Source organism: Rutidosis leptorrhynchoides, chromosome 8 (genome assembly GCF_046630445.1).
Source record: "Rutidosis leptorrhynchoides isolate AG116_Rl617_1_P2 chromosome 8, CSIRO_AGI_Rlap_v1, whole genome shotgun sequence".
Taxonomy (NCBI): domain Eukaryota; kingdom Viridiplantae; phylum Streptophyta; class Magnoliopsida; order Asterales; family Asteraceae; genus Rutidosis; species Rutidosis leptorrhynchoides.
In genome coordinates this window covers 282,149,892-282,160,502 of record NC_092340.1, presented here as the reverse complement: position 1 = coordinate 282,160,502, position 10,611 = coordinate 282,149,892, and the positions used below count along the sequence as shown (strand labels likewise).

The 10,611-nt window shown below is 37.3% G+C and overlaps 2 long non-coding RNA genes across 2 annotated transcripts; both read right to left on the bottom strand.

The window, feature by feature from the left end:
- Nucleotides 1-650: 650 nt before the first annotated feature.
- On the bottom strand, nt 651-2,931 carry LOC139861075 (uncharacterized). Its single transcript, XR_011763648.1, has 3 exons — nt 2,685-2,931; nt 1,329-1,386; nt 651-842 (listed from the first exon to the last, which is right to left on the bottom strand). It is a non-coding gene; the product is annotated as an uncharacterized lncRNA (long non-coding RNA).
- Nucleotides 2,932-6,477: 3,546 nt separating this feature from the next.
- On the bottom strand, nt 6,478-8,718 carry LOC139862290 (uncharacterized). The gene is made up of 3 exons (XR_011764123.1): nt 8,624-8,718; nt 7,088-7,145; nt 6,478-6,595 (listed from the first exon to the last, which is right to left on the bottom strand). It is a non-coding gene; the product is annotated as an uncharacterized lncRNA (long non-coding RNA).
- Nucleotides 8,719-10,611: the final 1,893 nt, after the last annotated feature.

Here is a 10,611-nt window from a genome sequence, read left to right as displayed (position 1 = left end):
ATTAAGTTTAAAAAGGTGTATGTTTGGTAGGGACACCGACTCTATGTTTTTTTTGAAAATTCGCTAGATACACTCCGAAAGAACCAAATGTTTAAAAATTACCTCTACCAGATCCCCACACACGTGACAGGAGCAACTATCATCTCACTGCCACAAGAGTTGTAAATTCTTGCCGCGAATGAGGTTCAAACTTGAACCGTTCAAATTTGCACCTATTTTAAGTTCGAGCTTCCATATGAAGGGCTCCAGTTTCAATGCTACTGAGTATTATTGAACTATTGCTACATTAGTGGCTTTTCTGTTATTGGCTTATGTGTTCTATGGTAGGCTATACCCAATTCAGCGTCAATCATCCCACTTGGCAACTTTTTTGACGCCCTTGACACCCCTAATGCGGCGTCAAAATTTGACGCTCCGGGCGTTAGTCGAAAATTCGACGGAGGAGTAAAGGTGTGTCAAATTTATTTCAGCAAATCAGATTTCACGACATATTTCTATATATTATAAACTGATATATTTTATACCCAACTACTAATAATATTTTACCACATCACCACCACAATATTTAACACTCCCCTTTAAAAAACTTCATCTTTTGCCTTTGCCACATCACCAAAAAATACTGTAACACCATATTTTTTTTTCTTCAATCACAGCGGAAACTTAATTATTATATTTACAGACAAATTTAAGTACTAAAGTTACAACATAGTTATTACAGTTATCCAGGTGTTACGTGATTACAAAACCAAATGTATTAAAATACGAACATCAGAGTAAGCGTATCAAATATATCCAACATATCTATTCTTCTCCCAAAACCCAACCAAACAAAGCATAACCTGCAAGGGAGGAAATTGTGGGGGATTAGCACAAAGCTAAGTGAATGGAAACATCCTAACGGATATATGTATCTAGCATCAAGCTAAGTACAATTGTATAACACCAAATAACCAAATCTAAACGGTAACACTAGGCTCGGCGGCTTGTACGGGCCATTAACTACTAGCTGACCGGGCTAGAGTTTACCGAAAGTTCCTGTTACTGTCTCCCTCGCATAGTAATCCGGACGCAGGGGATGCGTCATTCAAACTATACTACACGAATACTAACTCTTGAACCCAACCTGACAACAAGGTTGACCTTATGCTCAACTTTATACCCAAAGCTGATTACCGACTAGACATCATAGCCGATAATACCCAAGTGCACATAATCATCACATAAGCATAAACATCATATGCTAACTCATCATGTATAACATGGCAGGACAACAGTAGCATAACCCGCTACTACATGCATATAACAGTTAAGATAGTCCCACTCACCGATACCCGCAAAACTCGGTAGTCTAATGTCACTGAGTCTTCTCCTCATCTGTATCACCTGAGAACAAATACTTAACGAGTCAGTAAATCTTATCCCATTTACTAACAATACAATATTATCAAACCACTTATCATTATACAGAACGATATACATGTTTCATAATCATATACATATATATACACATACCTATTAACATAATCATAACGATACAATATCACCCAAATGGGTCACGGTCCAAACGGGCAGTCATGTATATAAATATGTACACATATGTGTATCCATCCGTGTATATATATATATATATATATATATATACACACACACACACACATACATACATATATATTCAATACGCATATATAAAACACTACCATCTTAAAACGATATGCATATATATATATATATATATATATATATATATATATATATATATATATATATATATACAACGACCGCTATACATACATATATACATACAACACATATATACCTACATACATACTCGAAATGCCCCAAAAGTCTTTCAAACGGGTCGCAAGCAAAACGGGCAAATAACACATAAATCGTAAAATACAAGTACGGGTAACGAGTTTCGGTTCACGAGAAAACCGAGCATTCCGCACAAAAGTCTACTTTTACCTATTAAAACTCAAGTCAAAACCAACAAATGGGTCACGAGCTAAATGGGTAAAAATACATTTTATGCACACTTAAACATATACATACACTTATATAATCATATAAGTTAATCAAACGGGTCAAAGGTAAAATGGGCGAAACCCCATTACTACTTAATTAGCACGAACGTGTCTGGGTCCGAACGAGCAAACCAAACCCTCGTGTGTACTAAAAACAACAAACACCACAACCGGCCGCCAACCGCCATCGCTGGCCGCCAGCTGCAGTAGCGGCGGCAACCGCCCGAAATAGCAACAGCAACAGCCGTAGCTGCTTCCCTCAACAGAAACGGAAACATAATAGCAGCAGCGGCAGCAAAAAGATAGCCACCACCGCCAACCGTCAGCCACCGGCCACCGGCTGCCGCCGGCAGCCATGGTGGCAGCAGTCAGCTGCCTAAAAACAGCAGCGGCAGCAGGAAAAGCAGTAGCAGCAACCGTGGGCTGCTCACCAATGGTTCATCCCCAATTTTTTTTGTTATCGTTATTGTTTGTTTCTTGCAATAATTAATCATTACATGTTAACAATCATACATAACCCGATTATCAAATAATAATCCAACACAAACAAGTCACAATTAGCACAAGAAAGCAAGATTTAGACCCAAAATTACATTTATATCATTTTCTAGCATAAACCCTAATTTAACATGAATAACATAAAATAGGAAGACAAACCTTGATAGATGCTAGATATGAACACAATTAGATTTTAGGAGCTTGCAATTCTTCCAATTTCACCATTAATCAAAAGCTAGGGTTCATGGTTGTGGTGTTGGTTCGTGATATACCCAACGAGAGAGAGGGAGAGGAGAAAACCACCATTTCAAGCTTGCAATGGTGTTTACTTCATTATCTTTATCAATTTAGGAATTAGGGTTCTTGTATATGTGTGTGTATATGTCAATTCGACCAAGAAGGGAGAAAGAGAACTGAGTACAGTAACAAATAAATTAAGGGGGCGGTTTTTGTCTATTAAATGGGTACTAAACCCACACCCAATAATACACGGGTATTTAACTGATAGCTGAAATCTTACGTACCTCGAAAAACGGTCGTCACGAAGTTCAAATTTAACAAACAAACATGTTCTGTGACTCTTGCCACGAACTGGTCTTAACCAAATAATAAAATAATTATATTCCTATAATTAAAATAAAAACATATAAAACGCACATAATAATTCCCAAGGGCAAAAAGGTAAATTTCACCTAGGCCCGACACTAGTATGTTACAAATCTACCCCCCTTAAAGAGATTCCTTCCTCGAAATCTGGTCAGTCAGTGTCAACAAGGTCGTGGTTACCACAAACCACTATAACGAATCAACGACACCTATGTTACAAAATGTCTTATGGTCACAAACGTTCCAAAGTTCTGTCCAACTCCCAACAGAAAGGTTAACACACCATCTGACATTGTCAATTACAAACCATTAATCCAAGATCACAAAATAACTCACGTCACCCATCTTGTTCTATCATCAATTTTATGGATTTCCACGAAAATGTTTTATATCAAGTCAAGGTTCACTTACTGAGGTCACGAATTATCGTCAACAATTCATCACATCATTACCCAATACAGTCTAGATAACCGGTCAAACACTATCACTTACCTCCAAATACACAAAATTAACTAATTTTACTCGCATGCTATAGCTAAGTCGATCTAGATAACACTAAAATTATCCAATTCGCTCAGACATATCAATTCTGACCTAATAATTCTTTGAATAATTCGTGTTTCTGGTCAATTCAATCACAGAAGAAACGATTACCAACCCAAATTTCAAGTCAATTTAATCATTACATTACGAATCCTGTTAAAGAATAACCATCATCACTTGGTCATAATAGTCAACTCCTTCAAAAATCACAAATAAACAGTCAATTGAGTCTAACTCATCTACATCTCCTCTAACCCTCGGAACTTCTGTATGGTTTATCACAATGTATTTTCGTTGGCCAGACGCAATACATCGTCCCAAATCATACTTCCATTCCGAGCATTTCGAAGCAAGATCCTAGTTGAATCTGTCAATCCATCAAAGTTATATTATTTTTTTTTCCGGTCACTGATAGTTATAATCTAATAATAAGAAATACTTCCAAACACAAAGTTTCTAAATTAGTCATCCAATTACAACTATCACGATATACGATGCATTTGTCACAATCACATGGTCCAAATTTACCCAGCTGATCTACTTTGGCAATTACACTAGTAATTCCGACATTAGTATTATCCAAGTCTTCTATAGTCACACTGTCAACTAACAATGTCCCACTACATAAGTAAAGGGCGGTCATATTCAAACCAAACCTATCTATCCTAAGGAGATACTAGCCACAATATCCTCAAACATGGTCTGACACTCGCCCTGGTCATAAGGTCAGCGCACACCCGACTCTCAGTTCTTGGTAAGGACAAAAATTCTACGTAGCATACCCTATAAGCAACTTAAGTAAAGTAGATCACACCTACTTTCTAAGAACCACACAAAAGGTCACGTTAGGCCGTAGAAGGCAGACAGTTCCTTATGACCACTCTACGTGTCCTACACAACATGCCCAGTCTACATATCTTACCAAGGCTCAACATGATCCAAATTGACACGAATCCCTAACCAAGTCAAAGTTTCTTCTAACTTATAAGGAAATCAAATAAAGAGCGTCTCCCACCCTTATATTTAAGGGTCACATCGGTCCACGGAAGACAATAGTTTCTAATAACAACACTACAGAGCATACACAGCTAGCCAAATCATGTAACGGTACAGTAGAGCTTGTATTACACATTACATGACAACACGACAGAGTTTTCCTATCTATTAGTTAAGACAACACGAGAGCCTCCAATCAACTTACTTCCTTAAGGTCACCACCAACTCATATGAGCCTATGGAAGGAGAAATAATTCCTTAAGGTCCTACTACAATCTCACTCCACGTTTAGTCGTACCGTAAGGTCAACATCATACATGACATGCAAACCATACATAGGGCATCAACATACAGGGTTCGAATCCTTTAATAGAATACAAGGAAAATACCACTCAATTCCAATCTTTATGGGCCACTAAGTGTGTCCCGTGGGTCCATGGAAGGAACTGCAAATCACATAGGTCCAACACAACAGTTTCAGTAATATATTACTACCACTGGGTTAGTCACCCTACTGATTCAGCCACTATCTAAAAGCACACCTACAACATATCACATATTGACGAAATAAGATTCGGACTTTTCATCAATAAATAAGGGCCATTACCCTAACCAGTCTCTCTAGGTCATTACGTTTCCCATCAGTCAGCGGTAATGAAAAGACTCCGTACAAGTCTTGTGTAATACTATCCAATCTTGCGCATTGGTATGTCCAACCTTAACTACAACAAACTCGCATTCGATATAACATACCAATTACAAGAAGCATATCACTATAAACAATCTAGCATAACAGTCATGTCACATGCATCATTATTCACGAGTCTCAATGAGCAGGACAAACAACCAGGAACATGGCCACCAGGCACAGGGGGTAGCATTCCAATAATTTCAGACACTTAAACTATCAAACCGCCAACTACCTCTATCTTAAACGGAGAAGCAATCATATCTCTAATAATCTAAACTATTCAGAACACATATAACCATGTGTGTATAATATAACATTACACTAAAAGCATGACAAATGGGTCGCATGCATATAGCACACTAATCACATGTATCATAGCAGACTAATCACTAGCTTCATATCAGATAATTTACCAAAAGTAAGTTCCCAACAATCATTGAAATTTCTAGACATAGTCTCGGTGACCGGAACCATCATACCATCAGAAACCTCAAGGAAGAAGTAAAAATAACATCGGGAACTTCAATTACTTATAATCAAATTACAAGCACAATCTAGCATATATCCACAAGCAAGTAGTACACAAATTACAATAATGTAACAAAACGTACATTCTTGTGAAAGAAGACATCTTCTTTTTCCGATCAACACATCGATCTTAACTGTACCCTTGACCCTCCTCATCTCTACAAATGAATCTCCATCTCTTGAAACAACTATAGCCGGTACCTGCTCGATCTTTCATCAGTCCCAATACTGAAATCATCCAGCAGAATTCTAACAATGATGAGGGCCATCCAGCCACCAACAGGGTTCGATCGATCTTCATACCTGTCTTATCACAACATCTCACACCAAAACTTAGTAGATAATCCGTTAGTACCTACCGACTATCAAGCAACCCATACATCCACTTAGCCTATCCCCCAAGGATATGTTTGACACAGTACCGAAGGTCTGGGAATATGACATCCATGTGTACATGTTGCCAGAGCTACGCTCTGATACCACATTTGTAACACCATATTTTTTTTTTCTTCAATCACAATTGAAACTTAATTATTATATTTACAGACAAATTTAAGTAATAAAGTTACAACATAGTTATTACAGTTATCCAGGTGTTACGTTATTACAAAACCAAATGTATTAAAATACGAACATCAGAGTAAGCGTATCAAACATATCCAACATATCTATTCTTCTCCCAAAACCCAACCAAACAAAGCATAACCTGCAAGGGAGGAAATTGTGGGGGGTTAGCACAAAGCTAAGTGAATGGAAACATCCTAACGGATATATATATATATATCTAGCATCAAGCTAAGTACAATTGTATAATAGCAACTAACCAAATCCAAACGGTAACACTAGGCTTGACGACTTGTACGGGCCATTAACTACTAGCTGATCGGGCTAGAGTTTACCGAAAGTTCCTATTACTATCTCCCTCGCATAGTAATCCGGACGCAGGGGATGCGTCATTCAAACTATACTACACGAATAGTAACTCTTGAACCGAACCTGATAGCAAGGTTGACCTTGTGCTCAGATTTATACACAAAGCTGATTACCGACTAGACATCATAGCCGATAATACCCAAGTGCACATAATCATCACATAAGCATAAACATCGTATGCTAACTCATCATGTATAACATGGCAGGACAACAGTAGCATAACCCGCTACTACATGCATATAACAGTTAAGATAGTCCCACTCACCGATACCCGCAAAACTCGGTAGTCTAATGTCACTGAGTCTTCTCCTCATCTGTATCACCTGAGAACAAATACTTAACGAATCAGTAAATCTTATCCCATTTACTAACAATACAATATTATCAAACCACTTATCATGATACAGAACGATATACATGTTTCATAATCATATACATATATATACACATACCTATTAACATAATCATAACGATACAATATCACCCAAATGGTTCACGGTCCAAACGGGCGGTCATGTATATAAATATGTATGCATATGTGTATCCATTCGTATATATATATATATATATATATATATATATATATATATATATATATATATATATATATATATACATATATATATATTCAATACACATATATATGCATATATAAAACACTACCATCTTAAAACGATATGCATATACAAAAATATATATATATATATATATATATATATATATGTATATATATATATATGTATATATATATATATATGTATATATATATAAGCCCCACACACACACACACACACACACATATATATATATATATGTATATATATATATATATATATATATAACATTTATATATATATATATATATATATATATATATATATACCTATAACGACCGCTATACATACATATATACATACAACACATATATACCTACATACATACCCGAAATGCCCCAAAAGTCATTCAAACGGGTCGCAAGCAAAACGGGCAAATAACACATAAACCGTAAAATACAAGTACGGGCAACGAGTTTCGGTTCATGAGAAAACCGAGCATTCCGCACAAAAGTTTACTTTTACCTATTAAAACTCAAGTCAAAACCAACAAATGGGTCATGAGCTAAATGGGTAAAAATACATTTTATGCACAATTAAACATATACATACACTTATATAATCATATAAGTTAATCAAACGGGTCAAAGGTAAAATGGGCGAAACCCCATTACTACTTAATTAGCACGAACGGGTCTGGGTCCGAACGAGCAAACCAAACCCTCGTGTGTACTAAAAACAACCAACACCACAACTGGCCGCCAACCGCCACTGCTGGCCACCAGCTGCAGCGGCAGTAGCGGCGGAAACCGTCCGAAATAGCAACAGCAGCAGCCGTAGCTGCTGCCCTCAACAGAAACGGAAACATAATAGCAGCAGCGGCAGCAAAAAGATAGCCACCACCGCCAACCGTCAGTCACCGGCCACCGGCTGCCACCGACAGCCATGGTGGCAGCGGTCAGCTACCTAAAAACAGCAGCGGCAGCAGGAAAAGTAGTAGCATCAACCGTGGGCTGCTCGCCAATGGTTCATCCCCAATTTTTTTTGTTATCGTTATTGTTTGTTTATTGCAATAATTAATCATTACATGTTAACAATCATACATAACCAAATTGTCAAATAATAATCTAACACAAACACGTCACAATTAGCACAAGAAAGCAAGATTTAGACCCAAAATTACATTTATATCATTTTCTAGCATAAACCCTAATTTAACATGAATAACATAAAATAGGAAGACAAACCTTGATAGATTCTAGATATGAACACAATTAGATTTTAGGAGCTTGCAATTCTTCCAATTTCACCATTAATCAAAAGCTAGGGTTCATGGTTGTGGTGGTGGCTAGTATCCCGTTTTTTCCGTAGGCAACTTTTGGCGATTGTGTTTTTCATCCTTCTCATCGATTAAAATTTTCATTTGGTAGTGTTTAACGTGTATCATGACTGGCAAGAAAAAGAAAAAGAATCAGGATACAGCGGCAAATACTACTAGGGTTTTAAGGAATCATTCAGTTAGTGTTGAAACTTCGGAATCAAAAGACATAGATAACGAGGGTTCATCTAATGAATCAGATGTTGATCGATCGTTTTATGGTGATGGCGATGTGGCTATAGATCTAAATGAAAAGGATGTTAACCTGAATGATTACGCTAGGGGTAATGTTGATGGTGGTGTAGTAAGCGAGCAAAACATAAAGGAAGTCGATATGGACGATCACGTTAGCGATCACAATGAATCATCCGATGATGATTCTTTAACTGGAGAGACACATGGTAAGAATTCTCACCCTAATTTAGGGGATAAGAACGTGACACTCAATAATGAAAATACTGTGGAAGCTAAAACTTATCTAAATGCTGCATCTAGTTCTACAGTTTGTAAAAAGGTTAATTTTAGACAGATGGACCAGCTGGAAACGTTGGAGGAGGGCATTGATGTTGAAATTCCTATTGAGTCCGTTAAGGAAGCATCGAATAGGTATCGCAATACGTTGTATGGTTATTTTATTGGTAATAGAATGGCGTTTTCGGTTGTAAAGAATTATGCAATCAATGTATGGAAGAAGTTTGGTATTGAGAAAATAATGATGAATGCTAAAGGCTTTTTCTTCTTCAAATTTACTACCGAAAGGTATGATGGAGGTTTTGGAATCAGGACCGTGGATGATTCGAACTGTACCTATTATTCTTAATAAATGGTCTCTAAGTGTTTCACTAACTAAGGAGGATCATACGAAGGTACCGGTTTGGGTTAAGATGCGTGACATTCCGTTGGTTGGGTACACTGAAATAGGCTTGAGTGTTATTGCTTCAAAGTTAGGTAAGCCGATGATGCTGGATTCATTTACAAGCACAATGTGTGTAGAGTCTTGGGGAAGACCTAGTTTTGCTAGGGCACTTATTGAAGTATCGGCTGAGAATGATTTGAAGGATACCTTGAAAGTATCGACTCCAAGCATAGACGGGGGTAAGAAAACTGTAGATGAAGTTCGAATCGAATACGAATGGAGCCCGCCAAGATGTTCGGGGGTGTAAAGTCTTTGGTCATAAATACTCGCAATGCCCTAAGAATGTGACTGTTGAGACAAAAGACAAAGCCACCGATGAGGGTTTTACTCTAGTAAGTCGCAAAAGAGTAAATGGTATTACAATTGGGAACCAGAGACACGCTACCAAGGAAGGTGGTCAAGGTGGGAAAGCAAAATCACAATGGGTTTACATGCCAAAGAAAAAGCAAACTACTAATACCAATACAGAGCCAATAAAGGAGAGGGATGGTGATACTGTTAAAATTAGTAATCACTATGATGCCTTGAAAAATGTTAATAATGAGGATACATTTCATCTTATTGATGAAGAAAGTGACGTAGAAGAAAACACAGATGAGATGGCTAAGTTCATTGCATCAAAGAATAAAACGAAGGGGGCAAGCACTCCCGGAAAATAGGTTTCCAATGATTAATTTAGCTGCTTGGAATATAAGGGGTATGAACCTTATCTCTAAACAAACATAGGTTTGTGAAGTGATGAATAGTTGTAAGCTTAATATTTGCGTTGTCCTTGAGTCTCATGTTTCGATTGCTCGTTTGAATAGTGTATGTAATGCTGTATTTCCAACGTGGGATTGGACGTCAAATAGCAGCGTGTGCGCTCGAGGAACTAGAATTATCGTGGGATGGGATCCAAATGTAATTAAATTGATGGTGATAGCTGATAATGCTAAAAACGA